The sequence below is a fragment of the Myiozetetes cayanensis genome, unplaced genomic scaffold (assembly GCF_022539395.1).
Source record: "Myiozetetes cayanensis isolate MyiCay16 unplaced genomic scaffold, myiCay2020 scf4, whole genome shotgun sequence".
NCBI classification, from domain to species: domain Eukaryota; kingdom Metazoa; phylum Chordata; class Aves; order Passeriformes; family Tyrannidae; genus Myiozetetes; species Myiozetetes cayanensis.
Window position 1 is genome coordinate 11,998,528 of NW_026087631.1, and position 18,991 is coordinate 12,017,518.

Genomic DNA, 18,991 nt, shown 5'->3' on the forward strand with positions numbered 1-18,991 from the left:
TAGCCGCAGGTACTCTGCCTAGAAACCTCTCTACAGGGGTTAGAAACGCTTAGCCATTTCAGCCACTGAGCGCTAAGTGCTGTGCAACATGCTGTCTTTTCACTTGATGCATGTACGTGCAAAAGTGGCCTCTAGATGCTCCTGCACTCCAAAGAAATCAGAATGTTTCACAGTAGAAACTGATGGAGGGTGGGGAAGAAGTAACTTGAACCTGGTTTTGTATATTAAAATATAAAAAAGTGTTAAAAACCCCCCCGCACCATTAAAAAACTCTTCTAAATCTGGAACACTGTCTGTTGCACAACCCTCTCCGATTCCATCGTTAAGGGTTTGGTGGACCTGCACATTGACTACTCCTAAACGTTCCTTGCCGATATCGGTAAGGGATCCGAAACTTTCGTAGGACGAGAAATGCGGCTGCTCCAGAAACACCTGCATACCACTGCCACGCAGCCTCTCCCCGCAGCCCCAGGGCCCCTTCCCGAGGCAGCCTCCGCGACTGCCCAGCGCCTGCCGCGGAGAGTGGGCGGAGAGCGGGGACTCCTCCGCTCCTCCCGGCGCTGATCCCCCCGCCCGCGGCGCCGGGGGCGGCCTGCGGAGCGGGAGCGGGGCTCGGTGGGGCGGAGCGGGCACACCTGGGCCCCCGCCCGGCGAGGGAGCGCGGGCGGAGCGGGGGCGGAGGGAGCCCGTCCCGTCCCGTCCCGCTCTGTCCCTCCCCGTCCCACCCCTCACCCCTCCCTCCTTCCCTCCCTCCCTCCGTCCGCCCGTCCGTGCGCGCCGGCGGCGGCGGCGCCGCGCTCCCCGCACCGCGCACTCCCTCCCGCAGGTAAGCGCAGCGCGGCGCGGAGGGGCGGAGCGGGGCGGGGGGTCCACCGTCCCCGCCCGCGAAGAGGTGCCCGCTCCCCATTCCCCGAGGGCTCCGCGCCCACGGATCTTTCCCCCCCACCCCGCCCCCGCTTTGAGATTTTTTTTTCCCCTTTCGTGTTCTTGAGCCCCGTCCGACTCCTGTGGCGCGCAGCGGTGCGCGGGACGGCGCGCCTTGGCGGCGGCTCCTCCGGCGAAGAGGTCCTTCGGGATGGGCTCGAGTGGGCTGCTGGCGTCGGGTCAGGCTGCTGTTCCTGCTGGACTAACGCTTCTAGGGTTTGCCTGGACTAAGTGATGAGCACTTGTTTGATTAAGGGACACTAACAGTAGAGTCTGTCCTGATTTATTCCCCTTCCCCTCCCCCTTCCTCTGTGAAGTCTCTTTGGATTGATTTATACCGATTAAGGCAGTGGAAAAAGTCCTTGTTAAAAAATGGTTGCCACCTCTCTCTCCTGACTTCCTCAGTCCTTCGGACGACGAGCCAGCTAAAGTCCGATGGGAGCAGTGTTGGTGTGTCCATGGTGTTTACAAAGGTAAAGGACAGGGAGAAGATGAATGACAAGCAGAAGGTTATGGAGCATTAAAGACCGGGAGGGTGGGGAGCAGGAGGGAAGCTAGAGGACAAAAGCCGTTAGCGAACTGAAGTGAGAAGACGGAGGTGGAACCAGAGGGACCAAGTTTCTTCCTCTAGCTTCTTTCTCTGTGTTCTTTTTAAATAGCTCCACAGCGGGAACCATCTCAAGAAACTACTTCCTACAGAAATATATGAAAAGTTTTTGTTATCAGAAAAATGTTAGAATGTCTAAATTTTATTTTCTTGTGGATTCCTCTGTGGAACAAGCTCACACCTTCATGATTTCAGTTGTCTATGAATAAGTTAAAAGCTGCTCAAATCTCTCCTTTCTTCTTTTGTTTTCTCCCCATCCTTATTTGCTGTAGGTTTGGGTTGGTTTTTTGGTTGTTTTTTTGGCTGGTGGGGGTTTGTGGATTTGGGTTTTTTTTGGAGTGGGGAGGTTTCTGTTGGTTTGTTGGTTGTTGTTTTTTTTTTTAATTCAAGTTTCAAGATAGGATAACCTGGGGGAGCCTCTGTAGGCAACTTGTGTTCCCAAACTATGGGGAAATCGAGGTAGCTGCATCCTTTTACTACTAAAAACTACTGCAACTCATATTTTCAAAGAAAGTCTTTTTCGTGCTAAGTCAGGTTTGGTGTGTGTACCATTTGGTCTAAAAGGAATCAATCTCAGGTCTGAGAGTTATGTTTCAGTTTGACAGCCAGGGCTGTGTGCCATGCAGCCTGTTACTCTTGTGCAAGGATGGGGTATACTATAGCACTTAAAAAAATATTTCTGGTAATTTCAGCAGTGAGCTGAAGTGATACTCTGTGAGCACAGACATAAGTGAAGCTCTGCCCCGCAGCTCACTGTTACTGGCTATAGGCGTGCTGCATGTTTCTCCTTAACTGATATGTGCTCCAACTTACAAAGTAACTTGATAGGCCTGTGTTTTACTGTTTTTTTTTATTAAATATTAACACACAAAATCAAATGCTGTCTTGCACCAAAATAGACTGACACTGTCTCATCCTATGCAGTTGTACATGAACTGTGGTTGTCTTCCCTTTTGTGTGCAAATAACCAGGGAGTAATTTAGAGATATTGAGAAGCACTGTTTTGTGATCAGTGTGGTGTTGTCCTTATCACTCCTTAATACAGATTGCACTAGTTAGACCTTTGGCTGCTGGATCTGCTTGTTCTGAGAACTTAGTAGGAACAGTGCTGGTTGGAGAGAGGAAAACACTGGCTGGAGTCTGCTTTCTCTTCCTTCAGTCTTCAAAACAAATATTGAGGGTAGAAAGGTTAAAAAGCTTTTGAGACAAAACACATGGAAAATGCAAAATTAAAGTAATGCTACACTGTGTACGCCCCTTTAATATATGAACTCCACATGTGAGTAACAGACAATCCTATCACTGTGTACAAAAACACTTATGGTTTTTGTCAGTAATTCTGTAAGATTGAAACTAAAATATAATTCTGTTGCGGTAACTCTGCTACACCCCCCCAAAACTGCAACATAATTCCTTCTCTGCTTAAAAATGGAGAAAATAATCTGTCTATAACTTGGTCTTGTAGTGTCACACAGTGAAACTATGTGGGGAATCCAAGAAAGGTTTGAGAGTTGAAGAAAGTGCTTTGCTCTGGAGCAGAAACTTAGGAAGTATTTAAATGGGATTCACTTTTACATCACTGTGACGAACCCTTAATAACACCTTAATGAATAGTTTGTGCTTTCTCAGTAGCCTCTCCATAAGGAGCTTGGTTTTTCTGATATTCAGAGGTTTAAATCAAAAGTTAAGTGTTTCTTCTGAGCAGCTTATTCCTTTGCGAGAGTACCACCATATTCTCTTTGAGTACCCAGCAGTTTGAGCACTGGCTCTCGGAGGTGAGCTGCATTCCTCCAGATGTCAGAAGAGCTGGCTTTGAGCACCTCTATGTGGTGACCTGCCAGCACTTGCTGAGCACTCTTGCTGTGCCATTTGGTGTGTATCTGGCTTTTTTATCATATGGATGTAGGTGAAAACTGAGTGCAGCTCTTTTGCCATCAGGCTGGATGGGGAACTCTCTCACAGCCGTCACTCATGGTCTTGGTGATGTCCAAGGACATGTGGAAGAATTTGACTGTGGGGAGAGGTTGCACTGTGAGGCAGTTGCCCTCTCCACTATCACTTTTCTCCCAAAATTGAAATTTGCTACATTTAGTGGGATTTCCTCCCTTTCAGAAAGAAAAGTGCATACAATTAAAGGGACACTTAAATTCAGTTTAAATTCGGTTTAAATCGTCTAAATAGTGTATTTGAACAGCAGCTGCTAAAAGTAATGCTAGGGGAAAGATGTATATATTTGTTTTACTGAAAAGAGGATAGAGCAGTCAATAGTTGATCCCTTCAGCATCTTCAGTTTGTGGAGTAGTTCTTTATATGTTCTGTATTTTGCTGCTTCATCTTTCACAATGGGTTTTATTAATTTTTTTATCAGTTTAGTAGTGGGGAAAAAAGGAAACAAACTTTCAAGAATGTAAACAGTGTGGTTGTAAAAAAAAATAAGCAAAAATGAAGGCATTATGAAAACACTCTTTTTTCTTTCTTTTATTTTTTTTCTTTTCCATCATCCTGTGTCCCCCCCTTAGGAAAGGTCCTCATTTGTGGCCTTAGGATTTTTTATAATTTGAAAGAAGAACACTGGTCTACAAGAAATACTTGATCATGAGAGACTTGAGCCAGCAGTGGCTTAAACTGGCAGTGGTTATGTAGCATCCAGTGTGTGTTTTTTGCTTTTGTTTTTCCATGTGTTGCAAGGTGTTACTGTAGAAATGGGGCAGTCCTCAGTAGTGCAGCATTAGGGCTGAACTTACATGTTTTATGTTTTCCTCTCAGGGGCTTTTCTTCTTAACTAACAAAGAAACTTAAGGTTTCATCCATGACCTATAGATGTCAATAGTAAAATCTGTATTGTCACTGAACAACTTTGAATCAGGTGCAAGGCCGATGTATTGTTTTTACAGAAGTACAAAATTATTTCCAGAGCAGAGGAAAGCTCTATCAAAGGAATAAGAGCTGCTGTTCTGCTTACATTTCAGGGAATTTAAGTTTGGTTTTTCTTCATTTGTATTTCAAGCTTAGTTCCTTTAAAACAAGTAGAAGCATTGCCTGTATGTTCTTGCACCTTCATTGATGTGCTGAAACAAATGACAGTGAACATCTGAACATCTAGTGCCTTGTTTTGATTTTTATTGAAGATAAATGAGATTTCTGATAAGTACCTGTGTTTGTGCATCCAAACTTTTCCTTCTCTCATTCATTGTTTCTTGGCTGCCTGACACTGTTCCCATACTCTCAGGCTGATTAACAGTCCACTTGGCTTGCAAAATCTTGGTCATTGTTTGGCTGAAGGTTGCACTTTAGGATCAGATTTCATTTTTTAATGGCTAGTATGTCTTGCTCTTGAAAATATAGTTTCTATTTGTACAACATTGAGCACCAGTAAGGAAAAGAGCTTGTGTGCTGGTTCGGATAGTATATGTGTGTCCCGATCCCACATGGCAACTCCATGATCATTGTGTTTCTCTAAGAAGCTTTTGATGGAAACCTTTTGAGGTGGTAAAGGCATTATATTTCTATACAGAGAAGCAGTAACTTTGCTTGGATCAGTGCAAAGTATCCAGAATTTCGTGACAGGGACAGCCTGAGGGAATTTGTTAAACGTGTTTTTCTCAGTTCTGTATCTACTTCCTACTTGATCTGTCTCCTTCTTGACCCAGATCTTGTAGGCAGTTATGTTAGTGCACATAGGGAGGGGAGCACTGGTGCATTTACCCGAGGGCAAAGAAGCATTTCTTCTTAAAAAGAAAGCAAATCTTCCCCCTCTGTTTCTGACAGACGAAAACAGCCACAGACTTATGTGGCTGCTGTGGTTCAGGGAGTGTGGGTAAGGCATGCCTACCCTTGCCAGAAGCACAGCTGGAGAGGGGGAACCACATCCCTCTTCCTCAAGCTACTCTGAAGATAAATAGCCTGGACAGGGTCCTGAGCTGGGATGTGTGGAGAGTGCTCTGCTTTCCAAATGGCTTGAAGATGGGTACTGGTGCACTTTGGGGTGGATTATGACCTGGCTGTTGTTCCTGCTGGGGAAATGGGAGGAAAGTGTTGTGCCTTGCTCTTTCCCACTCACATATTGCAGTGTGGTCTCTGCCAAGATGATGGTAAATAGCATGGATCACTGGCATGAGAAATGCCTTCAGCTGCAAAAGTGGGAAGGCTGGATCCCTTTTAGAAGGAAATGTATTTTGGGAACACCGGTACTCCATTGTTGACAACTGTATATAAACTTTTGTACCAACTGCATTATCTTTATTTTAGATTGTTGTAATTTGAGAGGTTGGAACTGCTTTGTTTTTTTTGAGGGTTTTTTTTTGGCTTCTATGTGGCATACTCTAGATAAAATTTAGACGTGCTTTCCCTTTATCTTTAAAATTACAAATGTGCCAAGTATGCAAGTCTAATATTATCTTTCTGCTTTTGCTTCTGATTGTGACTATGAACACCTTCTGAAGAGGATTGTTGAAGCTACTGGAGAAAATGCCAGTGAGTTTAATAGTCGTATATGATGAATTTCAGTTGTGCGTAAGCCTCATGCTGTTGTATTACAGACCACTTAGCCTTTTTTGTAGGAATTTACATGCCACAGTGACCTTCTGAATAGGGTGAATTTCAGAGGCACTCTATGCAGTATATCGTTTCTTGTCTTCAGCGAGAAAATGTATTGCATACTGCAGTGCTTGCAGGAGCAAGCAGAGAAACATTGGATTGACATCAAAGGCAAGATCTTTCTGCACTAAATGCTGAAGATTCTGAGTGGTAAAAATCTGGCAAAGGAAATGCGTGCTGTTTTTCATTGTAAGCCCCTTTTCCCTCCTTCCCTCCCTTTTTTAAGGATGTGTACGTCAAATATGAAATGGTGCCACTACATTACTTATGGGAGCAGTAATTTTTCTTAGACATTCTTTTGCCACTTGGTGATGATTCTTTTCACCCTGGATGGAAAGATATATTTATAACTAAAACAGTATCCCTTTATTGGGAAGAAGTTAGCTGCAGCTTAAATTATTAAAAAAAAAAAACAAACCAAAAAAACCCCAAAACAAACAAAAAAACCCACAACCATAGTTGGATGAGTATTGAATGCATATTGCATAGAGAAATTTGAATCTTCTTTCAGTAGGCAAGTGATTATTTAAGAGAAATGGGCTTAACATGAACTCCCACAAAGACATACTGGTATCTGAGCAGTCAAGACAGATGATGTACAGGTCGCACCTATTTGTTAGGTGGTTATACTTTGGATTGTGATTGCAGGAAAAGAAGAAAGACTGATAAACTATCAGGAGGAAATAGCTACAGAGCTTGCAAGTGTGGCAAGTGTTGTTTTGTCTGGTGCAAAGAGGTTTTGATAAAGGGTCTGTAGCCACTGGATTTCACTAAATGTTTAGTCACTGATAGTACAGTCTGCTTTTGACCTGTTGTGGTTGTCAGACCTGCAGGACAGTGTCCTGAAGCTTTGAGCTACCACTGGTAACAGAGTGAGGGAAGTGGGATGGCATTATGTAGCTGCAGTGTGTCAAGGGCAGTGTGCCTCCACATTCCCTAACCTAGCCAGGCTGTGTGTGTTCACAACCGGGATGCTGGTGCAGAAGAAAGCCCATGTTTGTTTGCTGCCCATTTCCAAATCAGCTTTGCTGGTACTAAGTGAGGTGAAAGGACTGATCCTGGCTCTGGGGATGCCACTTGTGCAAGAGTCCCTGTCCCTTCAGCCACAGTGCAGAAGCCCAGTGTGCGGTGAGCACCTCCAGTCTCCAGCTGCTTTGGGGCATGGAGCAGCAAATGGTCAAGCAGTGGCAGCAGCTGCGGCTGCTGGCCCTTGACTGGCTAGCTGGTGGCAGGAGACCTTGGTGGAGGGCTGTAGGTTAGTACCTCAAGCCAGTGGCTCTGTCAGTAGAAGGTCACCTTGCCCCTTGAAGAGGTTGCTTTGTACTGGGAGGAAATGTGGTGGCCACTGTTGTGGTCGAGACAGTCTTTTTCTGGTTCGTGAGCCTTCATCAGGTGCTCACTGACGTTCTTGGTGGAATCTGTTTTCTTGTGGTTACTGTGTTTTTTCCAATATCTTGCTACAGCAGTGACCTCACTTCTTGGGTCCTAGAGGTTTCAAGGTTTTGTCTTTATGTTACTAACGATTTTCACAGTTACTTGTAACCAAACATGAAGTAGTAGCAAAGGCTGGTGGGTTCCCAGTTCTATTTGGACGCTTCTGAGCTCTTTCATTGACTTTCCTGCTAATAAAAGTAAATTGTGAACTTTTTGTGCATAATTGAGTTGCTGTTTCCATGCCTATTGTGACAGGTGTGTTTTCAGTGATTCCCTCTAGAGACTGGATCAGTAGTTTTACAAGGTATTCATAGTCATGAGATGAGTTGCAGTGGAAAGGTATTGCTTTCATGTGGTAGTGAAGCTGTAATGTATGATGTAAAGGGGAAATTTGTCTACTTTGCCTCAGGTTGTACTCACAGGATTAAACTTCGTAGCACATTTCTATAATTGCTTTCTAGTTTTGAACATATCAAACGAATTATTGAAGTACAAAAGCATTTGTGAAATTGGTAGGGAAATGTGAGATAGACCAGAATAGATTCAGATTAATAATCATAAGCTTGTCAATCCCAAAGGAGCATGAAGCACAGTAAATTCTGTGTTAATACTGTGTTGCATGTCACTGACTATTGCACTTGGGAAAAGTGTTTGTAAATGAGTACACAGCTCTGCTGAAGTGTCTAACTGGAAAATTTTTGGTACAGGAGAATAACTTGAATTTTCCCTCAGTTGATGCTGAGAATGTCCCCAGACATTCCTGTCTTGTCAGGACAAACTAGCCAAGGTAGTAAGACAGTAACACCCAGGATGTAGGAGTCATATTTGAGCATATGTTAACTATCCATGTAATCATTAGATTCTGTCAAGGAGCAAAGCATTGACCTTCGGTCTCTAGAATTATTGCAATTTTTCAAATACTTGATAGAAGTAGCATAGTTTAGTGCCTGGTTCTCCAAGAAGTACAGTATGTTTTCTGTTCCCTGCCATGGGTTGCTTAAGTTTCACATGCAAAAGCATCCTAAGAGGTTCAGCCTAAAGGAAAAAATTCAGGGGGAGATGTGCAAGCTGATGACAGCCTGATGACAGGTGGGAATTACATGATTGTAGAACACATAAATGACTTAAAACTAATATGCCTGAACAAACACTTCTGTTGTGATCCTGCATATTTCCATCCTCAGCATCTCCTCCATAAAATTTCATACAAATAGAAGCCAGTTGCCCTGATTTTAATGACAAGGTTCCATTTGAGAGACTTGTTAAAAGCTTTTTCAGTTCTTTTTTCTAAATTGTTCTTAATATGCTATGAAGGCTCTGCGAAGGGACACTTGGTATAATTTTTATGGGAAAACAGTCGCTTTTTTCTTCAGAAGAGTAGCACGGAACTGCAGGAAAGTCTTTGGCAATGAAGCTGCATCCTGCTCCTTTGTGTTTCATCATTGCCAGGCATGTGGAAAAGGAAGGAGAGAAAATGTTGACTTTCCTCGGAGCTACCAAGATGAGATGACATTTCTTGGTTGGTAGCAAATTCAAATGTGCTGTACATCTGCCTCCTGCAATTGTGCAGAAGTCATTCTGTGCCCTATATGTCCCCCTGACTGTTCCTCTTGTGGTTTGATTAACTTTTTCCCCTCAAGACCCTCCAAGTGGGGTCTCCTGCTGGTATAAGCTATATCTCCACTAGAGGGGGATGCCAGTAAAGCCATACTGGGACACTTGGAGGATTTGAAAAGTTTTAATGCTTTACTCTTCCTCCTGGCTGGCACTGTTTTCTGTTGGTAAGCGGAATATCCTTGAAGGCTGCTGCAGGACTGAAGGCAGCAGCTGACCAAGTAGTAGGCACTAGGTTTCCCCAAAACATTGTCAGTTCTGCTAGCCTGCCATCATGCATTTTTGTATAGAATCAGAGAATGGTATGGGTTGGAAGAGACCTTAGGGATCATCTAGTTCCCAGTCCCCTGCCACAGACAGAAACACCAAAGCACCATGCCACATAACCTTGAACCATCGCAGGTATGGGGCAACCTGTTCCTGTCCTCACTACCCTCACAGTATAGAATTTATTCTTAAAACGTAATCTAAATCTACCCTTTTTCAAGGTCAATTAACCCTTGTCCTAGCACTACATAACCCTTCTAAAAAGTCCCTTTCCATCTTTTTTACATGCTCTCTTTAGGTACAGGAAGGTGCTATAAGGTCTCCCCAGAGCCTTCTCTTCTTCAGGCTGAACAGCCCCAGCTGTCTCCACCAGTCTTCACAGGAAAGCCTACATCTTTCTTACGTTGGGTGTTCCAGAGCTGGGCATAGTACTCTGGCTGGGGGTCTCCCAGAGGCGGAGTAGAGTGGGAGTATAAGGTTGGCACACCTAAGAGAGGCTGCTCACTGCTGGGAGAGCGAAAATCAGACCCAGCATGTCTAAGTGGGCCTTGTCAGGGGTGAGAGTAGCTGTGCATGGACTTCAAGCGTTGGTGTCATGGACACAGCTGGCGTGTGCAATTATGGGATGCCTAAAAAATCTGTTTTGTGTGTGGATTTCAGTATGTTCTCCTTTTTGTGGCCTGGATCCCTTGAACTTCTTAGTTTATTTGTGTGGTCACAAAGAAAGATCTTAGTGGTTCCCAAGTAATGCTTTATGGCTTATGCTTTTGTTACAAACTGTCTTAAGGAGGCTTTGAAGTGTGTGTGTGTGTTTAATGTTTGTACCCATGCTAATGTGCACAAAGTTCCAAGGGGAGAGCTGGAGGCAAACTACTATTTAGTTTTTGTTTTCTTTTTTTCTTTAAGAATAATCCCAGTTGCACTTTTGTCCAATAGGATTGCTTTTTCTCCTTTCTTAACTCTTCTAAAGAGGTGCAAGGGGCGTATATCTGAAAAGTGGTGAGACAGACTAGATAGTGCTTGGACACTAATCTTTCTGTCATCATATGTGTTAGAAGATAGTTTCTTTTGGTTTTGTTCTGTTTTTACATCATCTGCATTCTGCCTCCTGGCTTTTTGTTTTCCCCTTGAACTTGTGGCATCTTCCAAATATTCTGATTGAAATATTTGCTTTTTCTGTTTGGCATTGCATATGTTGAGAAGCCAGCCAGAGAAGTTGAATAATCACTAAAGTATGGTGTGAATTTACAACAGCCTACTTAATTCATGTGACTTCTTGTACGCACTAAGAGCTTGTCTGCTAAACACAACTCAGAGTTAATCCAAGTCAATTCTTAAAGTGAATTAGTCAAGCTGTGTGCTAATCCTCTGTGTTTACCTGCTTATTGAGATAGGCAGCAGCCTAAGTTGCTTTAAACTTCACTTGATAATTGAAAGGGGAAGGGTCAAAGGGAAGGTAATGAAGTCTTGATGTTTTCTTCATTGGTCTCCTTTCAGGGCATATTTCAGTACTGCTTTGCATTTATAAATCTTGAATTCATGGAATATCAGCATGAGCTATCTGAGGCCAAAACCCAGTGCTCTGCTGCAGTTCTCTGCTAAGCATCCCTGACAGCTACGGCTATTCCCAGAATATTTTGGGGAGTGTGCTACTTCCTGATCATCCATACTAGCTGTTCCACAAAATGTCCACCTGGTTGAGTTGAGATGCTGTAGGCAGTAGGGAATATGGTGCAGACTGTGAGGAGCAGGAAGCCCTGTCTCTGAACCTTTGCCAAGAAACTAGTAACCAACCCTGATTTTATAGCATGGACTCACAAATTCTGGCTGTATTGTTCTGAGCGCATCAGAGATTTGCACGATGGGCAAGAAGTAATTCCCTTTCATTTGTCAGCATTAAGAGTTTTGTTATCTTGAGCTACTGGGTTTACTCCCCCTCCATCGTGACAAGATCAAACGTAAGAACTTATTTCTGGGTCACTGCTGTCCATCAGATAAGTTTGTTTGTGGCCTTGGGAAAAGCAGTGATGTGAGAATAGGGAATTTAAACCCTGTTGTTAAGATAATTCTTTCTTATTGTCAATTCTAAGTTCTTTTAAACTTCATTCAGGTTAACTATGCAAAATACAGCACAGCAGAAATTGCCTGGAGAACAGTCAGTTGAAACAATGCAGATGTTCCATAAATATTTCTGAAGGAGCATGACTGTTTTTTCTGGTTTGAGGGGTTGATAAACAATTACTGTGTCTGCACTGGTGCTGGCCTGAACCATGTCAAGCTATTGCTTTGCAGTCTTCAGCGTATTTTTGGCAGGGGTGGGGGGAGTGGTTGGCAAATTTCTATTTGAGATAAACTAAATTAAACTCCTGTTTGTGCACCATGGTGCATGTAGATATTGGGGTAGTACATTTGTAATTTGGGGTTTGGCAAGCTTAATTGTGGACTTCCTTGGCTTCAGCATTTCCAGATTATTGTGTTTTGTGGTGGTTCATTCTTCCTGAAGATGAACATCTGCTTTGTGGATACTGGGGGAAGAAGGAAGTATTTGCTTTAGGGCTGGCCCCCCTCAATGCTGTTTAGAGAATTCTGACATTTTGTTATCATCCAGATGTTTTTCTTTATATCTAGTGAAAGGATATTGCTTGAATGTTTAAATACAAACTTGTTTCAGAAGAATGCCAGCATACTACTACTTTTCTGAGTTCTAAACAAAAGGTAGAGTTGAAAAATGGAGTTTCTGTTGTGGAGTCATGGAAGTATTGTATCACTTTATTTCTTCGTGGAAACAAATATTAAAAATCTGTTTGTAAGTTGTTGACAGACAACTTCTTGTTGCTTTTCCTACTGCGGAGTGATAGCTGGAGAAAAGCATCCTGACACCTTACATGGTGATTCATACCTTGATAGAATCATAATTATAGAATGGTGGGTTCAAGCTCATTTAATTCCAAGCCCCCTGCCGTGGACAGAGATACCTTTCCCTAGACCACGTTGCTCAGAGCTCCATCCATCCTAGCCCTAAACGTGTCCAGGGATGGGGCATCCACAACTTCTGTGGGCAACCTCTGCCAATGCCTCACCACTTTCACAGTAAAGAATTTCTTCCTAATATCTTATCTAAATCTGTGCTCTTTCAGTTTGAAGCCATTCCAGTTTTTGTAACTACATGCTCCTGTAAAAAGTCCCTCTCCATCTTTCTTGTAGGTTCTCTTCAAGTACTGGAAGGCCTCAATTAAGTCACCCTAAAGCTTTCTCTTTTCCAGGCTTAACAATTCTCTCAGCCCCTCTCCTATGAGGAGAGGTTATATCCCACTGATCATTTTGGTGGCCCTCCTCTGGACTTGCTCCACCAGGTCAATGTCCTTCCTGTGCTGGGTGCACATAGCTGGATGCAGCACTGCAGGTGGGGTCTCACCAGAGTACAGGGGCAGAATCACCCCATCCTGCTGGCCACAGTTTTTTGTGCAGCCCAGGATAGAATTGGCTTTCTGAGCTGCAAATGCATATTGCCGGATCATGTCCAGCCTCTCATCCACCAACAGCCCCAGGTCCTTCTTGGCAATGCAGCTCTTGATCTGTTCATCCCACAGCCTGTATTGATACCAGGGCTTGCCCTGACTTAGGTGAAGCACATTGCACTTGGTCTTGTTAAATCTTGTGGGATTCCCGTGGCCCCACTTCTTGAGCTTGTCCAGGTCCCTCTGGGTGGCATCCCATCCTTCAGGTGTGTCAACTGCATCATAGCTTGGTGTCATCAGCAAATTCACTGAAGGTGCCCTTGATCCCTTCATCTGCATCATTAATGAAAATGAGACAAGAGGCTTTGCCCACTGTTGTCTTCTTTAGTGATATTGATTAGTGAGAAAACAGTGATGCGAATGTACTAGGAGTTAAATTCTGTCAACTACCAGTGCAATACAATGCCTCTGTCTTGGCTTAGTGTTGTGAAAAATGCTTCTTGCAATCCCAGTGTTCAGAATAACTTTAATGAGCAGCTTCTTGCTCTCTCTCTCTTTTTCTTTTTCTCTAAAACAATGGAAGAGGACAAAATCATGCACCGTACTTGCTTCTTTTATGCACATATACACGCATGATGCTGGCAACAGTTAATGATTTGCATTTTAAATTATAAGCTCTCCATGGTGACTTTGGACTTTTCTCCCTTTTACTTAACTTCTTCAAATTTCACGTCTGTCAGTAGAAATAAACAATTTTAAAAGAGTTTCAGAAACTGTTTTGAAATTACTTCTTTTAGAAGTATTTAGTACTATAGAAGTTAGTACCATGAAAGTGTATTTTAAAAACAGTCATATGACAGCAGCTTCATTGTGGTTGTGGTATGAGAGACCATCCACTTTGTAGTAACTTGTTTACATAAGCCTAACAGATTAGTGTTATTTTCCAGCACTTGGTGTCTAGCTGTGTTTTTCCTCTTTAATTTCTGGTGATTCTTTCTTAAAATTTAAAGCAGTGACATAATGTTGAAATTACATGCTTGCATGAATTATTACTCTGGAGTCTTCCTGATTCATATTGCTTTTACTTGAAACGGGGAAATTAGAAATTCACTTTCAGGGGTATCTTGTTGTTCCTGTACTCACCAATTAAAAAATCACAGTGGAGACGCTGCTGCTGCAGTTGTTTTTTGAAGATAGTGCTGTGGTTAGCAGAGATGGTTTAAAGCAATTTTGTGTCTGTATGGTTTGGTTATTTTCCACTGACCGGATCCTTCTGTTGTAGAAGCTCCTAATACATCTAAAGAAACATGCATCTACCAGCCAGCATCTCTTGCATTAAGGCAGATGCTCACTCTTTCCTCCAGTTAGAGTGGGAAGAGGTTCTCCAGCTTTAATGAGTGGCAAAGGAATTATCAGCTTCAAGCAATTCTTAATAGGTGAAGATTAATGGAAGTCATTAGGGGGTAATGGTAGATAATAACTGAAATAAGTCTGGAGGTGCCAGATAGTAACGGGAAGGCAACATGATATGTTGGCTTTAAAGACTGAACTGCAGGAAAATGAAGATTCTGAAGAAGCCATGCAGAATTTTTTTGACTTCTCAAACAAAACTCAGAAGAAGCTTTTCGGAGAAGTAGAAGGCTTCAAGGAAAGATGAGGTATCATTCTGGATTTAAAAAACAGCAAGAAAATGCTCCCCAAGAGATGGGTGTGGAATAGACACAATATGGAAATAATCAGGAAATGAGGTTGAGCAAGTGAGAGAATTGCACTGGATGGTGCAAACTGACCTAAGTCAGGGAAGCACAGAAAGAATTCTTAAAAAGGATGACTACATAAAATAAATTGAAGTTTTGTCTGATGGAAAATAAGATTTCAAGTGCCTCAATGTGGAGCAGAGAAAAAGTATTCTGTGTTTAACAGGGGAAAGGAGCATGATTCAGTTGTGGAGAGCACAGTGGTGACACTTCTGGCAAAACCAGTTAAGATATGAATAGAAAATTAGGTGGGTTTCTCTTTGTTTTGATAAATTTCATCTGTATGCAAAGAAACCTGTTGTGCTGCTGCATCCCTTGTGGGGATGTAAGTCCAGTTTATATCATAATTGACATGACTTAGACTGTGTTCATGATTTCACATGTTACAATGCTAAATACTACGGGTGTGTCCTTTCAAAATATGTCTACTGTCTAGTAGTACTGAAATGTGACATTTTCCTCTCCCCCTAAAGAAACCCAAACCAACAAGATACACAACTCCAAGACAAAAACAATTCCTGAAAGAATGACCAGCTTGTAATTGTGGGAGAATCTGCTCACTGAAGATCATTAGTGGTGGTCACAGTTAAGCATCTGAAGGTCCCTTCTGGAGCTGAACACCAGAGCAGGTAAAGGAGAACAGCAGACATGCATAGGTTAATTACAGGCTCTTCAACTGTCTGCCCTGTGGTGGAACCCAGAGCATGCCTGTGGTCAGTCCGCTTTTGTCATCCTCAGAAGGGGTATGAGGCATGGTGACAAGCAAATTAGAGTGGCATATGGAAAAGATTTCCCTGCAAGATAAATGCTGCATGATATTATACTATCTACTGTTGTTGGGGTTTTTTTCCTTGAAAATCTCTGAAGAGAGGGATTTTTTTTTTCTTTTATACATTCAGATTTATCTTCTGCTTTTATCTGGGGGTATGGACAGGGGCTCTTACCTTGCCCTGATGGGATGACTGAGAAGATATCACTGCTGACCCATGTGTTCTTTGTAACAGAAAATGATTTTTCTGAGGTACTGCAACTGCACAGCAATACTATTTTATTGTTGTAAATTAGTTCAGTGCATGGTAAATGATTAAGGTGATAAAATGTCTCCCTAATCTTACAGTGGGGAAGGGGGACAGTTTCACACAACGCTGCCTCTGTAGAGTTCATGGGACTATTTAGCTTGGATAAAGAAGCTCTACCTGATGCTTCTTTGCTGAACACTTTGCAGGCTGTATTTTGTCATGAAAAGCTTTAGCAGCAGTCTCATACTACTCATAATATTAATTATTGAGGCTAGAACAATCGTCTTTCCCAGATGAGCCACAAAGCTCCTATTCAAAGAGGTTTGACTGATGTAATTTTTTTTTTTTCTAAGCACAGACTGCACTGTGAATGCAAATGACATAGATTTGAGATCCTCTGTTGACCATTGTATTGTGGAATAGTCCTACTGAATTCAAAGGCAGTTGTTAAATATATACATAAATAGATTTGTTTCTAGCCTCGAATCATTACTGAAAATTTAATCTTTTTTTCCTTACATAAGGCAAACCAACAGCTGTATTATGCTCCTGTAAGTGGAAACTATATGTCTCTTTTAGCTTCAGAAAGTTGCAGACTTCTGTGGAGCAGCTTTTAAAAACGCTTTGACGTGTTGAGGTGTGAGTTGATGGAAGACAGATGGGAAAGTAGGAAAGATGAGTTCCTTTCGTAGTCTTTAGTGGAGGGGGGTTGGTTTTAGTTTGTTTGGTTTTTGCATTAGTAATACACTATGGAACTTCTGTATTTTAATTTAGTCTTAAAGTGACTTTCCTAATTCCTGATTTTTTATTTTTTTGTAAGATGCTTTTTGGGAGCCTGGGCAATTTGAGCTTAAATTTCCCAAGGTGTTGTTATTTTGTTTTGATTTGGCTTAAATAAAAGCTGAGTGCTCTGGCCAGCTGTTGGTGTTTCAGTAAAGCAGTCTACAAGCTGATACAGAGTTAAACATGCTGCTGTCTTGCTTTTGATGCTGTTAGTGACTAAAGAGTTGGTTGCACTAAATATTATGTCCAATGTGTGCTTTGGCTGACAAATTGCAATCAATGCAGGCATCATACAAATGTAGAAGTAGATCTATCACTTATGTGGAATCATAGCAGTAATAAAACCCTTGAGTATCTTGTACATCTTAGTGCCACTGAATCATTTCCAAGGCAGTTGTTTAGGGCACTGGTGCTCTGAAGGGTCAGCAGTAGTAGGCAGTACCTGTTTTGACATGTTCAGTGGCTGGGTTCGATCTGAACTTGAAAAAGTTTTTTGTCCTTCTGCTTTTTGGGTTGTCGAAGTCATGAGTGCTCAGACTGTTACAAACAAACAAAACAAAGGAAAAAAGGCCCACAAAACACGCAAAACCCCCAAACAAACAAACTGAGGATGAAAAGAGGATGTTTTTCAACAGCCTGTAGAGGGGAACTTCATGTAATCTACTCTGCTGGGGTATCAATGTTCTTTTATCCTGGTCTCCCCAGAGATTTTGAGGTGGGTCAGGCAGCGTACTGGAGATAAATGGCAGGTAAGGATGTCACTTGCTGTCCAGTGGTCTTGCTGGAGGCTGTTCTCATGCTCTCTCAGTGCCTAGGCAGGAGGCTGTCTCAGCCTGTCTCCCTGATAGCCCTTTTGTAAGCCTTCCCCATCTTACAGGACATCCTGTAAATGCAGTACTGCCAGTGCTTCTGCAGCTCCACTACAAAATCTCATTGTGCTACCGTACAGCCAAACAGTGATGGCAGGAGAGAGGGCTTAGTACCAACTGAATCTGGGTTTTGGGCCAACCAACTCAACTGTCCATTGTATTTGCCAGTTTATTTCTTATTAAGTCATTTTTTTGTGACAGTGAAACATTTAAAACATTGCATTATCCTTGTTGCAAGTCTCCCTCACTTTCTCCTCCCTCCCTTCTAAGCCATAATGATATTTTGTTTTGCTAGTTTCTTTGTTGTTCATCTATTGTGCCAGGCTGGAAAATGGTCCTTTTTTATTTTAATAATTGCTCTGGAAATGTTTGTGCTCAAATGGTGCAGTACTTCACCAAAATGAAGTTCTGAAAGCAGAAATGGCATGGATAGAAATTGATGCTACTGGATTAACCTACTCCCTCTGTGAAAGAAGAGTTCTGATCTCTTAAACAGTATCTGCAAAGAATTGACATTTTATGTCAAAGTAAATTAGCCATTGATTACTGCAAAGAAATGACTAGATAATTTCTCTGCAGGTACAGGAATCTGATGCAAAAATGTTTCTGGATAAGGATTGATTTCCAGTTGTGGTTTGGGCACCTATGTGTGCTGTGTTTTGGGAATGAGGTATTTTTTATATTAGCACATTTTACTCTGAGTAGTTCTTTCCTGTCTTGGTGCATACAAAAAATCCTTTTGCCCCTATATAGTGTGCTAGCCTAACAGGGACATGAAAAACTCCCCTTGTTTCCTGTGAGGATCTCAGTTTCTTCTGCAGACGTGAATGAGTAGCTCAGTTTCATTGCACCTTCAGTCTGTCCTTGATCTTTATTCTTGGACTGAAAAATCTGACCAGTTTCTTAGGGCTGATTGTAACTTTTGCAGTATTCACTTCTGCTAGTGTGAAAGGGCAGAGACCTCAAGAATGTTTTACTCTGGGTTTTATTTTTGGTTTTGTTTTGTTTTTTATTTCAGTATTTGCAAGGTGGAGATTTCCTATTGTTGTGTCTGAACCTTTTCATATGTTAGCAAATTCCGTTCTGTTTTTCTAGACAGTGAAGTTTTAGACTTCAAGAAATGTCTGGGTTTACTGGCAGGAGCTGTTTCCAGGGGGGTGATGATACAGCCAGCACAGGAAACACTGAGCTTGTCGCTTGATTTTGGCACTCCCCTTCCAGACTACCATGACCCCTCAGTAAAACCTCGCAAATCCATTTTCATAGTGAATTTATTCATTCTTATGAAGAGCTTGTAAGTGGGCAAGAAGCTATAGCTCTGTAGTTCTTAAGCTTTACTCAGCTAAGTCCCATTTAATAGCTTCAAGGTCATACAGTATCATTGTCTTCAGAGTCACGTAATCCAGAAACTTGGAAGTCTGTGAAGCCAACTAAAGTGGTACCAAAAGGTGATCTGGTAGGGGTGCAGGAAAGCAAAGCTGGAAGAAGGCAACAGTGCAGGACATCTGATGTGGTCTGACACAGGAGACAACCAGAGCATGTGAAAACTCAATTTGCCTTTCATTCCCAGGACCCTAACATAGCAGAGGCACTGCAAATTTGTGGACCCAGATGAGATACTCAGTGATGCAGAAGTTGTTGGCATTGCTGTATCGCTGCAGAC

At 42.4% G+C, this 18,991-nt stretch overlaps 1 protein-coding gene across 3 annotated transcripts in view; it reads left to right on the plus strand.

Moving 5' to 3' along the window:
* Positions 1 to 758: 758 nt before the first annotated feature.
* The window catches only part of LPAR1 (lysophosphatidic acid receptor 1), a 72,467-nt gene continuing 54,234 nt past the window's right edge, over positions 759 to 18,991 (plus strand). Inside the window, exon 1 of one of the 3 annotated variants that reach the window (XM_050329406.1) lies at positions 759 to 826. The gene's annotated coding sequence lies outside the window, so the exon portion shown is untranslated. Of the gene's footprint in view, positions 827 to 1,109; positions 1,398 to 15,139; positions 15,287 to 18,991 lie in introns of those variants that run through there. The other 2 variants (XM_050329404.1, XM_050329405.1) reach the window with 2 other exon arrangements.